General features: G+C 35.9%; 2 pseudogenes; one reads left to right on the top strand and one right to left on the bottom strand.

Moving 5' to 3' along the window:
- Window positions 1–17,016: 17,016 nt before the first annotated feature.
- Window positions 17,017–18,884, top strand: LOC149143902 (uncharacterized; annotated as a pseudogene).
- Window positions 18,885–19,440: 556 nt separating this feature from the next.
- LOC149143901 (E3 ubiquitin-protein ligase RING1-like) lies at window positions 19,441–20,795 on the bottom strand (annotated as a pseudogene).
- Between the last annotated feature and the right edge of the window lie 2,230 nt (window positions 20,796–23,025).

The raw sequence follows: 23,025 nt of genomic DNA, 5'->3' as shown, positions 1-23,025 counted from the left end.
TGTTTTCACTACCATTTTTAAAACATGTTCAAAATTGACCCTAAAAAAAAAAAACCATCGTTCCAGTATACATACTTTTCGTTTTTAGCACTGTTTTTGATGTTTTTTCGAGGTTTTTTGGCCAGAGTTCCCGTTTTGAGTTTATATTTCCCGTTTCAAAGTTTACATTGTTTGTGTTAGAAAATTATATATTACAGAGCAACATAACACATAAATATATTGCATAAATACAAACATAGAAAACACATAAAACAAGAGAGACACAGATATATGTGGTTCACCCAATTTAGGCTACGTCCACGGAGAAACAACCAGTCCTTCCTTTTATATTATCCAGCAAACTGAAGAGATACAACCTACAACAGATCCACTATAATTCCCTCTTCGCTCTCACACAATCTCCTCTCTCTTTCTCACTCAGAATACAGATCTACATACACGCAATACAATTCCCTCATATATAGCGAGGGGGTTGCCTTCTAGGGAAAAAAACCCTAAATTAAACATAACTTCTATCGTTATATCTCCGCATAATGAACAACCCAGATTGACTATGAAATTACAACATTTTACAAGACAATTTTACATATAATTTTAGCTTTGGGGGTGCTACCCCCAATCCCTCGCAAGGGGGGGGGGTTCCCGAAGGTCATATCCCACCCCTGCAGCGCAAATATTATGGGCAGAATTTCCACCCCATTGTGAACTGGGGTCCAATGCAGTGATACCTCTGAACAAAGAAGATACTCAGGCTCCACACCCAACAATCTCCCACTTGGAGACTGATTATAGCAACTCCACCACTGCTTCATTTGCTGGACAATAACTCCACTTTGGACCTGGTTGTTTCTCATCTTCTTCATCATACTTGAAAACCAATTGAAACTGAGAAAAATCTCAGTTTCTCCCTTGTTACAACTTTTTTTAACATATCTCTAGGATTCTGGCTAGTGCGTATCTTTTCCAGCTTCAACTGTCCATCTTCTAATGCTGACCATATGAAATGAGACTTGAGCTGTATATGTTTTGTCTTAGAATGAAATGCAGAGTTCTTTGCAAGATGTATGGCACTCTGGCTATCACTATATAACCTACCCAACTCCTGCTTCTTACCCAATTCATCCAGAAACCTTTGTAACCAAATCATTTCTTTACTAGCCTCTGTAGTAGCAATATACTCTGCTTTTGTTGTTGAGAGTGCAACAACACTTTACAGTTTTGAAACCCAACTGACAGTTGTTCCACCTACAGTAAACACATACCTTATTGTGCTCCTTCTGTTATCTCTTTCACCTGCCATATCTGCATCAAAATATCCATGTAGAGCAATGTTTGAACCACCAAAGCATAATGCTTGATTTGTGGTACCTCTCAAATACCTGAGAATCCACTTCACCGCCATCCAATGTTCTTTCCCTGGATTGTTCATATACCTTCTTACAAGTCCCACTGCATGTGCAATATCAGGCCTTGTGCAGACCATTGAACAAATTAAGCTTCCAACTGCTGATGCATATGGAACTTTCGACATATCAGCCATTTCTTCCTAAGTCTTGGGGCACACCTCCTTACTTGGTTTGAAATGGCTAGCCAAAGGGATACTAACTGGTATTGCATTCTACATATTAAATCTTTTCACCAGCTTTTCTATGTACTCACTCTGAGACAATGTTAATTTTCGATTCTTCTTATCTCTAGTTATTCTCATACCAAGGATTTGTTTTGCAGCACCCAAATCCTTCATTGCAAATGAGTTCGCCAATTTTGTTTTGAGCACATTTATTTCTTGCATGTTAGAACCTGCAACAAGCATGTCATCTACATACAATAACAATATAATATAGTTGCCATCATTTTTCTTTTTGAGATAAACACAATGATCAGAGTGACATCTAGTATAACCTTGTTCAGACATAAACCTGTCAAATTTTAGATACCACTGCCTTGGAGCCTGTTTTAAGCCATACAAGCTCTTCTTCAATCTACACACTAGTTTCTCCTTACCTTTTACCTCATATCCTTGTGGCTGCTGCATATATATCTCTTTCTCCAAATCCCCATGGAGAAAGGCTATCTTTACATCTAACTGCTCAAGATGAAAATCTTCAGCTACTACTAGACTTAAAATAGTTCTAATTGAAGTCATTTTAACAATAGGAGAAAATATCTCATCAAAGTTTATACCATTTTTCTGTGCAAACCCTTTCACCACAAGTCTAGCTTTATACCTTTTTCTACCTCCATCTTCTTCCTTCAACTTGTAAACCCATTTATTTTGCAATTTTATTTTACATGCAGGAAACCTGACTAAGTCCCAAGTCTGGTTTTGTGCTAAGGAGTTCATCTCTTCTTTCATGGCTTGCTCCCACTTCTTCCTGGTTTCTACATGCACTTCTTCTTCATAACATTCTGGTTCACCAGAATCAGTCAACAGTACTCAATATAATGAAGGAGAGTCGTTCAAGGGGTCTAGTTATCCGGGTAGATATTCTAACATCACTTTCAGGTGTTTGAGGTGCTTGTTGATGTTGTGGTTGTTGTTCTGGCAGTTGATCATTATGATTTTCAGGTACCATCACTTTTTCTGTGATCTCATCAAGCACTGTCTATTATCCGTTTTCTTTTTCTTGTTTCTTTTCCTGCAACTGATCCTTATACAAAACCTTTTCATTGAATATGACATCTCTGCTCCTAATGATTTTGTGTTTTTCATAATCATAAAAGCGATAACCAAAATCATTAACACCATATCCAATAAAAGTACATTTCTTTGATTTTGCCTCAAGCTTTGTTATATTTTCTTTATTAATGTGGACAAAGGCTTAACAACGAAACATTTTTAAAAATGAGTAGCTTACCTTTTTACCTATCCATGCCTCCTCTAGAATAACACCATCCAAGGAACTTGAAGGCCCTCTGTTTATTAGATAAACAACAATATCTACAACATCTGCCCAAAATTGTAAAGGAAATCATGCATGCAATCTCATGCACCTTGCATGCTCCATGATTGTCCTATTCATCCTTTCTGACACACCATTTTCTTGTGGTGTTCCTGGAACTGTCTTCTCTCTGTAAATTCCATTCTCTGAACAATACCTATCAAACTCTTTGTTGCAATATTCACCTCCATTGTCTGGTCTCGGACACTTCAACCTTTTTCATGTCTCATTTTCAACCAAAGCTTTCCATTTCTTGAAAGTATCAAATACATCATATTTTTTTCGAATATAATAAATCTAGGTTTTTCTGGTTGCATCATCAATAAAAGTAACATAATAACGAGAGCCACCAAGAGATGCTACCTGAGCAGGTCCCTATACATCTGTATGCACAAGCTCTAATTTTTCGCTCTTCTTTTCTTTCCCAACTCTAAGGAATCTAACTCTCTTCTGTTTTCCATAAACACAATTCTCACAGAATTTTAAATCAACATGCTTCAAACCTGGCAACAAATTTCTTGAGTGAAGAATCTGCATCCCCTTCTCACTCATGTGCCCGAGCCAATATGCCACAATGTTGTATCTTCTCATGTAGAGGTTAAAGCATTAACAAAATTATAAATACCATTGCATAAATACAATGTACCAACCCTTTCTCTTTTTGCTATTATCAGGGATCCTTTAGTCACCTTCCATGTTTTGTCTATAAAAGTAGTCACACAGCCTTCACCTCCCAACTGCCCTGTTGAAATAATATTTTTCTTCAGATTTGGAACATGCCTTACCTCCTTCAATAGCCATTGATTTCCATTCTGTTGTTTTATCAAAACTGTACCCATTCCAATGATTTTACAGGGTTTATCATCACCCAATCGAACCTGTCCAAAATCTCCTTGAACATAATCATGAAAATTTTTCCTATCGGTGTGGCATGGAATGAGGCCCCTGAATATACCACCCAGGCATCAATAATATTTTCTAAAGAAAGAAACAAAGCATCTTGCAACACATCACCTGTCACATTCGCTTCATGATTGTTTTCTTGTTGCACGTCTCCTTGTTTTCCCTTTCGAGACTTGCAGTCTTTCTTCAGGTGTCCTTTCTTCCCACACTTCCAGCACACTATCCCGATCTAGACTTGGATCGGCCTTTCCTTGACTTACTGCGATATCCTAGGCTCTTTCCTCTTTCCATTTTTCTTCCTCTGGTCTCTGCAGTCAAAGCATTACTTGATGTCTCACCGGAGCTTTTCCGTCACATTTCCTCGCAAAGGATTGCATTGACAACATCATCAAACTTTAAAGTACTAGATCCAGAGACAACATTACTAATGGCCATAACTAAACCATTTCAACTTTCTGGCAATGAGCACAGAAATAACAGAGCCCTAACTTCATCATCAAAAGTTACCCCTCAAGAACTTAATTGACTGGTAACTGTATTAAATTCATTTAAATGATCAGCAACAGATCCACCTTCTGACATTTTCATATTAAATAAACACTTCATAATAAATACCTTATTTGAGGCTAAGTGTTTTTCATATTGTTTGGCCAATGTCGACATTAAACCCTCTATTGTCGTTTCCTTTGAAATATTAAACACTACCAATGCTGCTAGGCACAACCTTATTGTTCCAAGTGCTTTTCTGTCGAGAATATCCCATTCTGTGTCTGTCATACTCCTCAGCTTCTTTGCCTTTCTGCTCAGTGGTTGGTACAGATCTCTCTGATATAGATAGTGTTCCATCTGCATCTTCCACAGCTAGTAGTTTTTGCCGTTAAATTTTTCGACCCTAAACCTACCATCTTCCGCCATTGCTCCCACTCGAACTAGGAACCCTTCTCTCCTGTGAGTTTATCAGCCAAATAGACCTTCGACTATGATACCAATTGTTAGAAAATTATATATTATAGAGTAATGGAACACATAAAATATATTGTAGAAATACAAACACAGAAAACACATAAAATAAGAGAGACACAGATATACGTGGTTCACCCAATTTGGGCTACGTCCACGGAGAAATAGCCAGTCCTTCCTTTTATATTATCCAACAAACTGAAGAGATACAACCTACAGCAGATCTGTTGTAATTCCCTCTTCGCTCTCACACAATCTCCTCTCTCTTTCTCACTCATAATACATATCTACATAGATGCAATAAAATTCCCTCATATATAGCGATGGGGTTTCCTTCTAGGGCAAAAAGCCCTAAATTAAACATAACTTCTACTGTCAGATCTCTGCCTAATGGACGACCCAGATTGACTACAAAATTACAACATTTTATAATGCAATTTTACATCTATTTTAAGCTTCGGGGGCGCTGCCCCGATCCCCCACCAGGGGGGGGACTCCCAAAGGTCGTAGCAACCCCCCCTTGTAGCGCAAATATTACGGGTGACATTGCCACCCCATTACGAACTAGAGTCCAGTGCGGCAATACCTTTGAATAAAGAAGATAATCAGGCTCCACACCAACACAGTGTGATTATATCTTTAAATGTACAACATATGAATTATAGCCTTCAGTCCTTCCTTCAGACCTCATTTCTGCTTGTAACCCAAATAACATAGAAATTCTTACTTCCTCAAGCTCTTTGTGTTCAACATTGGATTCTTGAGGTCTTAAGCTCTATGTGATGAGTTTCCCTCCTCTAGTATCCTCTTTTTCCCGCTCTGTAGAAGATTATTAAGCTGTAAGACCTTGAAGCTATCGACCTCCACTCTTTGATGATTATTTCCAAGATCTAAATTTGTGAAGAAGTATTTGAAATCCATGTTTCATTTCTTTAGATTAATGAACCAACCTATTTCATATATACCCATAAACCTATAGAACCATAGGTGTTGTCTCCAGCATATCCAAATCTTTTGAGACACACCATTTTAGATGTGCCCAGGCACTGGTCTTGAAGCAATCCAAGTTTGTCTCTAGGAGACACAACATAGGTCTCCTAGTATTTGTATCACAAGTTGGGCTTGAGTTCCTATTCATGATGTAGATTTTGGCTATGGAAAGCCAATATATATGGGTCCTACCATCATTTTTTTTAAAACTCAATCTGCATTTTATCTAATCTGCATTTCATCTGCTCGGAATGACAATGCTTACATTTTCTTTGGTCTTACTAAAGATTGAAGTTTCTCAATTGTAATAAGATTGTAGGCAGATCTTATAGTCTATTTTGAGAAATTTCTCTATGAATTTTAATTGTGGAAATTAATCAATTGTAATAAGATTACAAGAGGTCATATGGTCTGTTTTCAGAAATTTTTCTATGAGAGAAGGATTATTAATTCTTTTGGAATGTTTCTTTAAAATTACACATGTAACAAATATAAGATGAATAAACAATGAAATTGTACTTGTCAATTGAAATAAAAGATGGCACTGTAAGTAAGTCTTATACATTTTTCTTCCTTGTAAAATATTTATATTTTTTTCATTAAAAGTTTTCCCATATTTATAAATCTTATATATTTCCAATGTTTATATGGTCTAGTTTCATATGTTAATGATTTGTATTACTTAAGATTGAAAAAATCAAATGTTAAGTCTTATACATTTTTGTTCTTTGTAAAATGTTTATATGGTGTCATTTCATATGTAAATGATTTGTATTACTGAAGATTGAAAAAATCAAATGTTTATCATTCAAATAAGCTCACAAAGGATGCAGTGTCAAACAGATAGAAAATACCCATACCCAAAATAAGCATAGAAGCCCCAAAATAAGCTTAGAAGTTGACAACAAGCAACCCTAGAAAATGATAACAACCCAAGGGTATAACTACATAAATTTGGAAATGTGGAAAATTATTCTTGTTTGATTTGGAAATAATTATCATGAGAAAGCATGTTTTCTTATTGTATGCAAAACAGTTTAAGTTGGAAATAATTATACATGAGCAAGCATATTTTCTTATTGTATGCAAAAAAGTTTAAGTTGAAAATAATTATACATGAGCAAGCATATTTTATAATTGTATGCAAAACTGTGTAGGGCTTGTTAAATATTAATGGCCACAACCTCTGACAACATCTTCTAATAAGTAAAGGGAGTTTCAATGCAATAGATGGGAGGGGTCATTAGTTGTGATGGATTTTCAATCTGAAAGCATTTCATCAATCCATCTCAAAGTGTTTAAATCATAATGATAAATTTTTCTCCTTAGATCTAAGGTTATCAATCCATCTTATTTTATTATCTTAACATTTAATGGTTTGATAATTTATTTATTGCATGGTGGCTATACACTCTAAAATAAACACAAGTTATGTACTCACTACAAGGAATATGGTTTGATAAAAAAAAATTCCCTTTAAGATTTTCAATCAAATTATCTCAGTAAATCTGAAAGGAAAATTTTAATAATTAAAAATGGAAACGAGACTACAAATTTATTTATAATTTGAATTAACTATTTTATAAATCTATTTTTAGTGAATTAACTTTTATATATGCCTTGCATATTTGATGTCATGTTGTGTTTCTCTATTTGTGTCCACAATATTAGCAAAAGTGGTAGTTTCTTTAGCTAGCAATTGAACAACATACAGATCAGGCCAAACACCAAACAGGTTACTGAGGATTCGTTCATCATATAAGGTGAAATAATATCTATATATTTAGTATGGATTATTCTCCTTCTCAGTTACGCAACAAAGGCCAATAAAAGCATCAGAGTCATCATTTGTCAAATAATTCCCATAATTCTTACAAAGAAATTAGATGGTGTTGAGAATTCGTGCTAGGTTGTAGAAGATCAAGTTCTCAAGTCTTGGATTATGGCCCATGCATGTTACCCTTAGTCCATTATTGTCAAATCATTGTTATTTTCATCAACCGCAATGGCTATCACACTTTATGTTTTAATTTCAGCGAGCAAATGGCTTGTCCATGATCCAATCATAAAGGGTTTTTCCAGTGCATAGTTCTAGTTAAAATTCATAGCATTTATCTTGGAACTTGTATTCATCCTAATAGGATGGGAAATCATCGGCTGGAGATGTATCACTTCAGTAACATATTATAGAACATGGGAAAGGAGGGAGGATACATGGCAGAATCTTTTTTGGGTAGAAGATTTTTGGACAAGGTATATTGTTGAGCAGGAGGAAGCAAATGAATCCAAGAAGGGAAAATGTAAAATTGATGAAAGGGTAAGTAAAATGGTTGTAGAGGAAGGAACATAAATAGGTTTATCAAGGAGATTACTCCAATGTGTGTATTTTTTACATATTTTTGTGGTATACTTCAGTAAAGGATGTTAGCTCTTTTTAGACCTTATATTGAACAATAGACTTATGCACAACCTATCATCAATGTTATTATAAAAAGACGAAGGGAAATTGGAGAAATATATTTTTGAATACAAAGAAATTTTGGCCAATGTGAACTTTTTGCGGGAGACTCCAAGCACTGTATTTGTATCTAATCAAAAGTCTATGAAACAAGCAAGGGATCTGATAAAAGAGGGCAACATGAATGGCCAAAATTGTAAAACCCTAATAAATTTTATTGCAGAATATAGAAAATTATTGTTATTTTGTGACAATTATTTAATGTGTATTGAAGTATTAGTTAATGATATAAATATATAAAAAATCACAACCTCGAAATATTAATGTTATTATTTTTTAAAACCTTCTAAAAAAAATTAAAATTTTCATTATAAAAAAACATTGCAAAGAAAAAAAAACACGTGTTTGAAAAACCCTTAAAAAACAAACGTCTTAAAATGAAAAACAAGAAGAGGAATAAGACAATTTGAAAAATGGATAAATAGTCAGCATTTTAAAAAATTGTGCCTACTTAGGACATAAATAAAATTTCAAATGTCAAAAATATGCCTTAAATAAATGTAGATGCTTTTCAAAATCCACATGAAAATCACCAACATTTAAAAAATAAATATCCACACTTAATACATTATAATTTTAAAGTTTCAAAAATGAGCCCTAAAAAAGGGATTGATCTTGCATCAATACTTTTCAAAATCAACATGAAAATCACTAACATTAAAAAGAAAATGTTCATATTTGATACATAAAAAAATTTAAACTATCAAAAATATGCTCCAAAAAAGGGGTATATTTTGAATCAACACTTTTCAAAATTGGATGATTTTTTACTACCTCAAAGAAACGGGTACTCAGTATAGTTCTAGTTTCAAAGTTTACATTGTTCGAGGCTCTTGGGAAAGGAAAAGTTGCATTTACAAAGATAGAGTGGGGGCAGTGATAATGCCTTCCTTGCTAGGAGGGAGTGTTGAGGATTATAGCTTAGACATGTCCCTTTACATAGGCTAGGTGTCACACATGTAGAAGATATCCAAAATCATCTTTATATTCTTGCTCATGAAGAGTAAGTGTAACAACTCTTCATACATTTAAAAAAATAAATAAAATTAAAAATTAAAATAATTAAAATAATTAAAAAAAATTAAAATAATTAAAATAATAATAATAATAATAATAATAATTACTTTATGCATTTACCATGGCATACTTTCACATTTATACAAAAATTCATTTTTATGATTATTGAAATAATACAATTAAACCTTATGTATAATGACTTGCTATCATTTACCTTTGATTAAACATTATAGTTTTAACCTACGTATATGATTGGTGCTATAATGTACATATCCTAACTGTTGACTTGGGTTCTCCAACCCAAGAACTAGCAGAGGGTTCTTCCGAATACTTCGAGATGGCGGACAGTTGTTAGTCATTGCATGGAAAGGTACGCCCCATCCACAGCTCTCCTTGTAGTCGCTCCATCGAACGGTCATGATTAATCCGCTTATCTCCTTGTCTGGTGTGCCTCAGTCATTTTCGACTTGTTCTCTTTTGTTCCGGCAGAGTAGCTCTGCTCTGACTCCAGTCCATGGCCTTACGCTATCTCTCTAGTTTTCCCTTACCCTTACTTTTCGATCTCCATCCTACTTTATTCTGTTACATGGCCTTCATAGCTATGGGCTAATTTGGGCTTTATTCTTAAGGCAGCGCTGGAGTTTTTGGCTGTGGAGGGTCTTTTCATGGCTACAGCGCTCAGGTAACTCTCGGAACCTTGAGTTCTATAATCAGTGATTCCATTTTATTTTTAGCTTTTGGGTATTTCTCTAACAACATTCTTGTCTTTTGCGTGTGCGGTCACTGAGGGTTCTTGTAGTGGATAATGGAATTCTTGGTTTGAAACCCTCCCTTGTTGAGCTGGTTCGCGGTTATGGTAGTCTCAGGGTTTCACCCAGCTCTCGGCTAACGTGACAGACAATTAAAGTTTTACTTAGATACCGAATTTCAAGCTTATTGAGGGTTTGATGGCTTGCCTTGACCGTTAAGACTCTGTGGTCAGTAAATTTTATCATGCAATTGTATGCGACTTTCTAGTGAAAGAAAAACATCTATGTTATTAATCTCTTCTTCTTTGTTTTTATGACATGGTAATGGAACCTAGTGACATAGCCCCCGAAAGCAATGAGCTATGTGAAAAAACATCCCAAATCTTATAAGCATCGAGGTCAACAAAAAGCTTAGGGCACTCATCACTGAAGAAGACTATAAGAAGTGATGTTTTCATTACAAAATAATAAGGGAGCAAGCCTTAATGGCTTTTGAGCTAACTTTTATCAAAACATTGGCACATTATAAAATCAAACTTCTTTAGGTGTAGTGGAAGAATTAAAAAAATTTGGGAGACTTATCAAATTTTTCTTACACTTATCCATGGCAAAGAATTCATATGAATCTTGGTTCGTGGTCTTGTTGTAATTTCTCTTCTTTCCATTTGGTTCCAAAATCCATTCCTAGCTCCTCATGATGTGTGTCATGCTTTACTACCCTTGCATCGAGCACAAATCTATATAGACCCAGGTCTGAGACGCACTTCCCAGTTTGTGAAGCTTGAAGTTGCATATCCCCTATTTCTATATTTCAAAACTCGGTGATTTGTGTGCATTTGATGGATCCTTAGGCTTAGGAATCCACATGTCAATATCAAACTCAAATCTAAATGGGTGTGTGTGAACGTCATATTCATGTCGTCAATGCATTTTCTATATTTAATGTCCCACCACGTGGACATACAAACACTACAATGCCCACCCATGTCTAAGCTATTAGCATGAACCTTAGCTCTTCTCAGTTCAACTTAGGTGGATGTGATCCAATTTCCATGTCTCTAAAAGTACACAGTAAGCATTACATCAAATAAGATTTAGCATTGTCCCTAAAAGTACATGCTACTAAGGACGTTGCGACATAAACATATATATGTAAAAAGGCTGGAGCTTCGAGAAAAAGGATTCAACTTTGCATCAGGGATAGAATCTATTCAGTAGAGGTTGAATGGGGCTCTAAATTACTCATTGACATTCTAGTAGGCAAATCCATGGTAAACTAAAGTTATTAGTTTATAAAAAATAGGATAACCTAACTTGAACAAGTTAAGGCTAGGATGGACATCTCTTTTGTCCATAGTAGAAGGTCAACCAATAAAATTGTAGATTGGATATTTAATAAATCCACTGAGAGGGAGAACCTTAAAATTATTAGAGCTGATAAAAATCATTCAAGAGGCATTGGTGGGAGATCCAACTGGTCATCCTCTCCAATTCATCTTAAGCCATGAATTATCAACTCCATCCATCCCTCCCTCACTCCTCAAACTTTAGGAGAGGATGAAGCTATCGGTAATTATTAAAATTCTATTATCCCAAATCAGGTGAATGTCACTTGACGTAAAAGAGTTGAAGGGTTTGCAAAGAAAAAATTACATACCACCCTATGTATTCTCATGATCCATAATTTATTACCAAAGCCTATAAGAAATAGGTATCATCTCATGGAGAACTTTGATCCACCCTCATTCTTCTGTATAAGTATGAGCTCTAGGAGAATGATGAAAACTTCCTCTCAGCACCTTCACAGTGGTAGATGGTAGAACCAACCTACCATAATGTTGGATCAATTAAAGGAGTAAAATAGATTATGGGTACATTGTAGAGATGTAGGGCCTTGCTTAGAGGCTATGGAGAAGTAGCTGAAGAATGAAATCATGTCATTTATGTTGGTATGAAGTTGAACTATGAGAGACATTTGTGGTCCTCCAGAGTAGAGATGTAGGGCCCTGCTTAGAGGCTATGGAGAAGTTGCTAAAGAATGAAAACATGTAATTGATGTTGGTATGAAGTTGAACTATGAGAGACATTTGTGGTCCTCCAGAGTTTGGAATTAAAGTAAAAAATCTAAGAACAAAATAGAGAATAAAGAATAAAAAATCTCCAGTTTTAAGAACAGAGATCTAAGAGTATTTAAACTCTCAAGTTGAAGGAAAATTGAGGTTGGGAGGTGACCTAAGAGAAAAAATTGGAAGAGAATTTAAATCTAGAATGACAAGTACACATATATATATATATATATATATATATATATATATATATTGAAGAATAAATAGTTTGGATGATAAATGTCACCAAAAATTAATTAGTAAATCCAAGCATAAAACCCACCATGGGGATAAAATGTTTACTTGGCTTTTCAAATTTGAAAAAATGATTTCAAAAGATGGGATCCCAATATCTAGACTCTAAAGGATATTCATCGAGGCCAAAAATTGAAGAGTTGTGATTTCTGCTATATCAAAATCTTAGAATGATAAAGCTCCTTAATTCGACCTCCCTGTCACCCAGAAGATGTAATAGGAGGATGAAATTATAACTCTGCAATTTTCCATCTAGAATATTTTGTCTTCCTTGATGAAGTAAAGTTAACACTATTTCTCCTAGATTTATTGGAACTCTATTAGAATGGAGTAGGGAGAAGTATAAAAAAAATGGGGGATGGAAGAAGAAGCCTATGTCTAAAATGGCTAATTTTGGGAAGCCATATCCTATGAAAAAGACAAGGAAAAAGTCATTTTTTCCCATGAATTGGAGAAATTACATAAGTCAAGACATCAATAGTTGCATAAAATAGTGACTTTGGGAAGAAACCTACCATAGAAATAAGAGAAACTACAATTGAGGTGACCCCAATGAATCCAAGCTAGGTGCAACATCTATAACTGAGGTGGTATCCCAAGACAAGAAAGCAATCATCAAGCAATAGCAGAGGTAGGAGAAAGGATGGTCTAGATGAAAAATAAGAGTCACACATGAAAAAATGACTTAAGAAGAAGATAGATGAAATGAATGATAAGCTTCACAAGAAATAACTGGACCCAACAAATTCCATTTAGTCAACCATATTAGAAAAAAAGTGACTTAATTGTGTGGAATTATGCCTCTTTATGTCACAAATACATCTGTGAAAGACCTGTCTTTGGGTGGTAATGCCATTGTCTCTAATATATTTTTCCATGTGACATCCTTTTGTAAGAAATCAAAACTAAATCACCACTATCACTCCAAAATAAGTTGATAATGACATTGTTTTCTACCCAAGGAGGTCATCTCCCATTACCTCTATTGACTTGGTATCATTCACGCATCTCCTTAGAGATGTTCATTCACTATCAATATCTATTCACATTCATGGTCCTAGTTTAGCTAAAAAGTATAATTACAGAGTTTTACTCATTGAAGATGGATATTTATCCTGTTGCAAAGCCAGATAAGGAATCCACAATAGTAAGTTCCTCCTACTTAAAATTCAACCATCTGTTAGTAAACATGACTATCTATGATAGGATACACTTCACAATACAAAATTATCTTGATATGGAATGTAATTATGTTTAATTAGCAGTATTTAAGAGGTCTGAAAGGAAAACTCCCTGTAAATATCATTAACCCTCATGGGACTCCATCTTTTTATGGTGTTGAAGGAACCTTCAATTTTGTCATGCAAGCCCAACCTTATCTTTTTAGCTAAAGCATAAGCAAGCATGGTGAGATCTCTATTGAGAAGAAAAACAATACCATAGGATGGCAAGAAAAATAATCAATATTATATGAATAGGTTCTGGTTATTTCCTTGAGAGTTCAAGCTAAATACTATGGAAATATGTTTTTTTTTGTCATGAGTTAATTAGCTTCAACTATTTTTTGGGTGTTCCTATTTTAAGGGTTACTTTCCATTATGATATTTGTTTAAGGAAATGCATATAATGTATGGAAAGAGTTAAATGACATACCACCATAGAAATCCAAACCAAAGAATCACCAGGCTCAAGTTGAGGCTATGCAAGTAGCAAGGAACTGACATAGTTGATTTCCCAAAGGCATCAAGCAAGAAATAGCTAGAATGGAGAAGGAAATTAGGACTAAGAGGAGGGAGACACCCACCTTTGAGATATCTAGTTCGAGTTCCAGACTCCTAGTCTAGAGACACACAAGTTTTCTGAATGATAAAAGTGTATATGATTAACAAAGCCCTCATTGTATAGGTTGTAGAGGAAAAGGGTGAGCAATAGTAGGCCATCATCAAGGACTTGAACTTTCTATATAAGAAATTTGATGCAGTATGCAAGACTGTTTAATTTGGAAATAGTGGTTCTAGGTAGAGAAACAAACCAACAAGCTCTATTTATAGCCAAGGAACAAACTCCTACATTGGAGGGAACCTCATCCAACCCCATCAAGTTGTATGAAAAGGTGAAGCCTTGATTTTGATCCAAAAAGGGTAGCTCCCTTTTAGGTCTTCTGAACAATGATGAAATATACTCTTATTTCACTTTCCAATAGTTATAGCAAGTTTTTATAAATATTGTCCAAATAATATGTATACCCTGTCAAAAGAATACATAACACACTAATGTTGGGTATCATATACCCTACAAGTGCTTCGCTTAACTAAACTTGGCTTCTATTGATAAAAACTATTTCCTGAGCATGCCAAACTTTCTCGGTCTCATCCTTAGCTCTCTGACACAGATCTTCTTTGGTCTCCAATCTCACAGATTCCAAATATCTTATTTCTCTAATACAATTTTGTGAGATAAAGTTAGCAGATCAAGAAACAATTTGATGCCTGATTGTGCAAAAATAACCTATAAAGGAACTAGAATAAGAAAGATGAGTGGAAAATCACATTAGTTCTTTGTGCCGGGTGATTCTTTGTTGATCAATTTTCTCAACAAATGTAAAATTTAGAAAAAAATCTCATATTTCAATAAGAATCATCGTTTCTAGATACACAAGATCATTGAATGAGATTTGGCATTTTGGTCCTTAGGTGCAACCCGTTAAGGGAGACTCCAATTACAACCCTCTAGAGGAGACTCACATAACTTTACATCTTTGCTATAATTTACAAAACTTAAGAGTTTCCTCACTTTCGAGATCAAGTATATCTCTCATCAACTCTTTGCTGATGGCACAATTCTCCTTGGACAAAATCTGCAAACAAATGCTAAACATTGTCCTTATAAAAGCAGGATGGAGTTGACTGATAAAAATGCCACTATCTATGCCTAAAATCATCTCCATTTCTAGGAGAGAACCTTGCAAATCTAGGAGATCCATTTAAAGAAGGCTCCAAGAGCTTTTACATCTCTAGGAATGCCTATCCGAAACAAAGTAAAAATAACTGGGAAGTGATAGCAGAGAAAAAAAGAGTCAAGGACTCAACCTTACAAAAGAGATGGCTATACCAGGGAAGGATTCTCCATCTCTTGAATGCATCTTTCAGTGCATGCCTTATCTTCTGTTGGAGAATCCTTGTACCTCTAAATGTGTTCTTCAAGAGATAAGAAAGGTTATCAGAGAAGATGCCCCTTTTAAATTGGTGTAGAATTTAACAGGAGGAAATAGTAATCCATCGTTTAACAACAACTATGAATGTTTGGGAGTATAATGGACCATTTAGTATCTAATTGTACATATGGGTAAAGGCTTGTGTTCTATTGGAGTTGAGGTTAGGAAGAAGGTACTTGAAATTCTGACTTCCCCAAACACCACAAGCTGTGTTGAAGTGTAGTTCCATATAAGATCTTTCATACACACATTATAATTCTAAGTGAGTCCTTGGAAACTAAATTTTGTAGAAGAATGCTTACCTGAACAGATATTTATGTTAAAGGCTTGGAGTTCAACGGTTCATATGATGAGATTCCATCTTTCTACATTCCCATAAAATATTTATTTTCATTTTTTCTAATTGATATTGATAGATAGTCTTAAGAAAGTAATTCATATTCCATAAAATAATTATAGAGATGATTGAACTAGGTTGCAAGAAGTCATAGTTCATTCCATTGATCAAAAGAACAACTTCTTAAGGAGGCATGGAAAAATTTCATGCTTAGAATTGGTGTGTGGGACCATCTAAGTAGCAGAGGTGCTTACATTCAATTTCTAATATTGGAAAGTTTAGCCAGACTAGATTCTCAACTGAAATCAAAGAATTATCACCATTCTATTGCTATCATTTTCTATTGTCATTTCTCATGACTGAATTGTATTGCCACATTCAGAAAAAATATGTTGTTTTGATTGTAATTCTCTGTGCTTAAAATTTTTTGCAAAGAAAGATACATTAATCTAACGACATGCAAAATTTACCCAAAAATTAACTTAAAACTCCTTAACAGTGGATAATTAGCATCATTCATTGAAAAATAACTTGATTTGTTGATCATCATCGCAACCTATTCACTGTAGTAGTAGTATTCCACAATAATGAAAACTAAGGTGATGAATAAAATTGCCTAAGTTCTAAATAACTTTTCAATGTGGGAACAGGAAAATATATGAACTAGTCCTTATTTCATTCTTTACATGGAATTGTTGAAGGACCTAAAAATCATACCTTTAAAAAAGTTGAACTCTAGCTAACCGTAGTTGTGTGATATAAGTTACAAACCATTAGTTCAAGTCCCTCTCTCTTGCTTCAGACATAAGAGTATCACCATCATCCTCTTCCCTCACAATAGTTATGTTGTTCCCCTGAGCACCATTTCCCTCATCTGGTCTGCTAGAGATAGTCTCTCCATTGCAGGACCGAAGCTTGTTTCAACTTGAGCTTGTTGAGTTGTTAAAAAGGAAGCCCTGAATGGCCCTGCAAGAGAGACCTCATAGTTCCTTCTTGTCCCTCTACCACTACCATTGATATCCATCTATTCTCATCAACAGTCATTTTGAAAATCCATTGGGTTCTCCAGGAGCTGGTGACTGTGGATCATCTGTAGCATCCATGTTGGGAGTATTGATTATGATCAAGTGCCACCACATCCAATTATTTTCATTTTGAATGGTGCAAAAGAGATTTTCTATTGGCATCTCATGGACTTATGAAGACACATAAATGGAAGGAAACAATCAGAGCCTTTATAAATGTGGAAGAATTTGGCACAGGAGTACTTGATTTAGTTTTTCAATCCAGTCCTAGATCATGGCCTTCTTTGGTCTACACCAAGTCAGCAGTTTATGACACATAGTGCAGCACAAGATATTTTTCCTCTGATTACTGGAGATACAAATTATCAAATATTTGTTGAGGACTATGGGGATATCTCGAGATTAGATATTATATTCATCATTAGAGGTTATTTCTATCACATTAGATATGACAAGGCAAATAAAATTTTGCCTAGAAGCATACACATTTGAGGGGAGAACTTAATCAACTTATTGAAAGAACTTTCAAGTTCCTTCTAGTTAAGAAATGCTTAGGAAATAGTTGATCTCATGGTTGCAGAAAATAGCACCCAAGAGGATCGGCCAGTTTTCTTCAACTATCTTTCATGGTTTATGGTTATTTATTCAAAGAAAATAGTCAGGATATTACATGTTTTTCCTATGATATTTATTCTTCTTGCTCTTGTATTTTCCATGTCTTCCAATTTCATGTGTCTCTCCTAGCTCACAGGTATTTGGTGTATCTTTAAAGGTATGGTGTTGCATGTAGTGGGGCAAATTTTAGCAGTAATTGTACTTGCAGTGTTTGCTTTCTTGAGATTGCTAGTGTCAAATTACCTATGAACTGGTATGCACATTCTTTCCAGGCAATGCTTATGTTTGTTCCAAGTGCTCTTGTTGGCTTATTATTGCCAAAGGCAATTTGGAAAGACTCATTAGCTAATAATATGCCTAACATTGATAGGCTTCTAAAGAGGAATGGGTGAGCCATTGGGGAGAAATCACCTTTTATGCTACAGTTACTTGTCTACTTGTATACTGGACTTGGTGGAAGCATTTTGACATTTGGTGGGAAGTAATTTTTTTTTTAACGTGGCCAATTTTCACTATCTCTGAAAAATTATTTGGTCGACATTTTCTTAGGTCACTCATGGATTACATTATTCCACTATTTTTTCCTATTGAATTTTCTCTCTACTTTGGTGGAGTTTGTTTCCAATTTTTGATTGAAAAGATGGGAATGTTTGGTCTATCCCAGAACCCTATGGATATCTTGTTTTAGCTATTATTGTTGGCTCTGTGACTAGAATTATTATTGGGTGGTGTGTTGGTTTATTGATCCCCATTGTGGGGAGTTGGTTATCAAATCTTGTACCACTATAATTGCTTGTACACTCAGTTGATCCCTACTGTGGGGAGTTGGTTAAAAATCATGTACCACTACAGTTGCTTGTACACTCATTGGATCCCTAATGTGGGGAGTTGGTTGTTAAAAATCATGTACCACTACAGTTTCTCGTAAAACTAAGTGTTGTTGTAATGCCATTATCTTCTCAAATTTTCCCATATAGTGTTGTTTGTCCAAAGAGACTTGTTTTTTAACACATGTTCCAAACTATAGAGAACAACTTCTTACATTATTTGTATGATTTTGGAATTATAGATGCTAATACATTTCTTTTTGTATTGAAAAATGCACCTATGGTATCTGATTTTGAGGAGAATAAACTTGGTGGAACTACAAAAACATTAGCCTTTGCTAATTTCAGTGAGGAACTTGTGGTTATAACGGGTGACCGCATTGATGGTAAAGTTATAGGGTTGACAATGGATCCAATCTATCGATAACAACTAGGGCAATGGATAGCTACAATAGGATTCTTTCTAGAACAAAATTTTGGTTGCTCTTAGGATGGGAAGGATTTTTTGCATAAGGGATTTTATACATCACCTTAGGGGGGGATGCTTTCTCCTTTGAAATGTGAATTCATAACTTGCAGGATTTATAATTTACTTCTACAAGGTGGGTACAATATTAGGTTGCAGAGAAATGAAACAAATATTGGGCTAGATTTCAGGTAATAGAAATGTCAGTATCCCAATGTGGTCTTGGGATCCATGGATTTTTATGAGGGATGGTTTCAATCATAGTGGATTGCTTTGCAATATGGCAGAGTGTGACAATGATGTTAGGTTCAATTGTGTTGGAGCATTCTACAGGCATATTCGAGATTCTAGTATTGATATGAAGGTTCTAGATTGCTTGAGTGAAAACAATCTTGAGAAGGAAGGACTGTAATGTCACTTTCCAAATGATTACTTATGGTTGAATGACCTAAAAATCATAGCTTTAAAAAAGATGAACTCTATCTAGTCGCAGTTGCATGATATATGTTACAAACCATCAGTCCAAGTCCCCCTCTCTTGCTTTAGACATAAGAGTATCACCATCATCCTCTTCCCTCGCAGTAGCTAAGTTGTTCCCCTGAAAGTAATTTCCCTCTTCTGGTCTGCTAGAAATAGTCTCTCCATTGTTTGCAGGATCAAAGCTTGTTTCACCATGAGCTTGCTAAGTTGTTGAAAACGAAGCCCTGAATGGCCCTACAAGAGAGACCTCGAAGTTCCTGCTTATCCCTCTACCACTACCATTGAAATTAGTTGCTTCGTGGGCAGGAAATAGAACAATAGTACCACCACTAGAAGCTTGTCGTTGATTTGGGGCAATACTACTAGTACCGACAAAAGTATTGCCAGAGCTCATTTCATGCCCAAAAATTTATTATTACTATTATTTGATGTTCCCATAATACTCCATGAAGAAAACACATCAAGGTTTCCACCTTGCCCATCCGATGTGTCGCCAAAATTCCAAACCCAAGGAGAGCTTTACCCATAGGAGTGAGCCTACTCATACTCCACGTCATCTGTGGGCATCTCATATCAACAAACTGGACAAGGATTATGTTTTTCAAGCCACAAAAGAATGCAAACATAATGGAACATGTGATTACATGGCATCTATCTTACTTCGGTGCCCACTTCAAATTCATCCTTGCATATTGCACATTGTGTAGAATTGGTAACAAGAAGGTCTTGGGTAATTTTAATGGTGGGCATTATTCCTATGGAAGCTTTGGAGGAGGGAGGTGTACCATACCTATTGTGGTCATTTTTTGCTAGTTGTTGTATAAGTTGATCCAAACCAAGCCCAAGGAAATAATCCCCAAATTTACCAGGTAATCTGGTGGGTCACTCCCCTGTGCTATCATCAACAAAGAATTCCACATTCCCCCCACCCAGACCCATCAAATTCTACATCATTTGACCATGAGTAAACATCATAGGATTGAACCCACCAGGATCCATCCAAATTTGTACCCTTCCTCCTCTCCCTCTCTGCTCCTCATCTTTGGTATTACTATTGTTGTTGTTGTCATCATCGTTCCCATGTTGGAAGAAAGCAGCAAGGGATTCCATCATTTGGGTTATGCCATGATCAGCTGTAAGAGTTGTAGAACGACCCCCAATAGGACCTAGTCCAGCTTGCCATGGCTGGAATCGCAATCCCCCTTGCTTCTGCCCCTACCCTCCCCTAGGTGTATATGGGTGGTACCCAACATTTGGTGTTGGTCTCTCCGTTTCCTTGACAAAGCCTCCATTGCAATGGGGGAAAATGAGGCCCTCCTCCCACACATCAATTTTGATACTCCTTTCGCACTAATGACACCAGTAACTCTGCCCTTCTCTTTTGGATGACATCCTTATCTGTTAAAATTGGAAACTAGGACCAAACTCCATATGGGTCATCATATTTATGATAGCTGATATTTTTCTTGGATTCCTCTCTTCGAGTGGTGTAGGATTGATCTAAATATCATCTGATTCTGACATGTACAAATGAAGTTATGAATTTATTTTGATTATGGTCAAATTGTCAAGGTCGGCTAACAAACTTATGTAGGCTCAGAAGCCCAACAGTCACGTCTATTCATCCTAAACATTACATATAAATAGAAGGTAACTTAGCCTCATTTGGGCACACACATCTTCACACTTCTCTCTCTCTCCTCATTTATTGGGTATGGATTTCTGGGCCTCTCTCTCTCCACATGTCCGAAATTTTAGGAGAGCGAAATTTCAAGAGGCCGAAATTTCAGGAGACCAAATTTCTAGACAGTTTGACCAAGCATTGACCAGCATGCATTGACCTCCTTTGACTGCATTTTTGTGAGGGCTATCTCTGTTTGGGAAGGCCGTATTTTTGGGCACAAAAATCAAGGCTAAACGTTGATTGTTGACTAGCGTTGATTGCAGCTAGGGCTGACCATAGGTGGGCTATTTGACCAGACTTTGACTAGGTTGAATTTGACTATTTTGAAGGTTGTTTTATCTTGTTGTTTGGAGGTTGAAGTTGATTGATTTGCTGAGGGTCAAATCTACCTTATTGACCAGCATTGACTTTTCCGGCTAGGGCTCTTTTGCTGCTGTTATAAATTATCAGATTTGTAAATTATACTATCTCTCTCTACTGAACTATTGAAGACTAAAAGAATATTTGATCAAGGGCTTCCCTGCATTGGGGTTTGTCCCTAGCTGGTGCCACATCTTGTGTCCTCTTTTCTTAGCTTGTCTTCTACTATTTGTGTTTATGTTATCATGTTGATGTGATTGCTAATCTGAATATTGATATTGGGCTAATAAAGAAATTGAAGTAAAATTGCTATAAAGCATAAAACATACCATTGTTGCCTAAAATTAACATGGTATCAGATCTGACGTGAAGACAAAGCCCAAGTAAGAGTGAAAGATCAGTCACCAAAGATAGTTGGACAAGGACAAAAGGTTCAATGGGTTCCTCATCCTACTTCCTGATTGAAGACAAGCTCCATGATAAATCTGACTATCATGGATGGAAGATGTCTCTTGATTTGACCTTGGAAGAAAAATAAGTGATGGACTATGTGCAGGGTAAAATCCATAAACCTCCTTCAAATGCACCGACTGCTGCGAAGACCAAATACAATAGGGTTGAATTCAAAGCAAAGAAGATTATCTGGGATTCCATTGACAAGCATCTGGTGGCCTACATCTCCAAATTGAAGACCTCCAAGGAGATCTACAATAGGTTGATCAGCATGTTCAAGCTTAGTAATGCTAATCAAATTCTATTTCTCAAGAATAAGTTGAAGGATATTAAGAAGGGAAAGGACGAGGATATTCAATCCTATTTCTTGAGGATTACTGAGATCAAGAATGATCTAATCTCGATTGGAGAAGTCATTCTTGACATGGAACTTACTCTCACCACCCTTAAAGGACTCCCACCTGAGTGGTATGTATTTAGAACCACTATACTCAACAATGATCGAATTCCAAGGTTTGAAGAATTGATGTCGATATGCATTTAAGAAGAAACAAGAATGGTGGAGCAAGAAATGCCTTCTAATAGAAGCAACCCCACTGTATTCTCGGCTTGCCAAAATGGAGAAATAATGCATGGTCTCAAGGTCATTTCCATGGAAAGCCTGGATCTAAGGGAGGAAAGAAGGGAAGGTGCTTTGTTTGCAACAATTTGGCTACTATGCAAGGGAGTGTTCAAATAGAAGGGACACATCACAAGATGATGATCACAATCATTCTAGGGGAAACTTCAACAACAATGATCAAAGGAATGGTAGCTCCAATGGAAAAGGAAAAAGGAATGCAAAACATCACAGAAATGGTCGACCCTCTAATAAATCAAGGAACTCCAGGTATGAAGAATCAAATTTTGTTAACATTAAGCAAAAAGAGTATTATCTTATATCGGCCCTCTCCACTACCTCTCCTCCACGTACTTTGGGAAATTGGCTGATTGATAGTGGTGCCTCAAGGCACTCCACCGGATATAAGGAATCCCTCTCTAATCTGATAGAAAAGGAGACAAACTTGGAGATCATCCTTGGATACAATGCCACCTATCTCGTGAAGGGAGCACGGAATGTTACCC

Source organism: Pinus tabuliformis, chromosome X (assembly GCF_031772625.1).
Source record: "Pinus tabuliformis cultivar Carrire ecotype Pingquan chromosome X, CPIR1, whole genome shotgun sequence".
Lineage (NCBI taxonomy): Eukaryota > Viridiplantae > Streptophyta > Pinopsida > Pinales > Pinaceae > Pinus > Pinus tabuliformis.
Note: the sequence above shows the minus strand (reverse complement) of the source record. Positions and strands in the feature narration are given on the sequence as shown.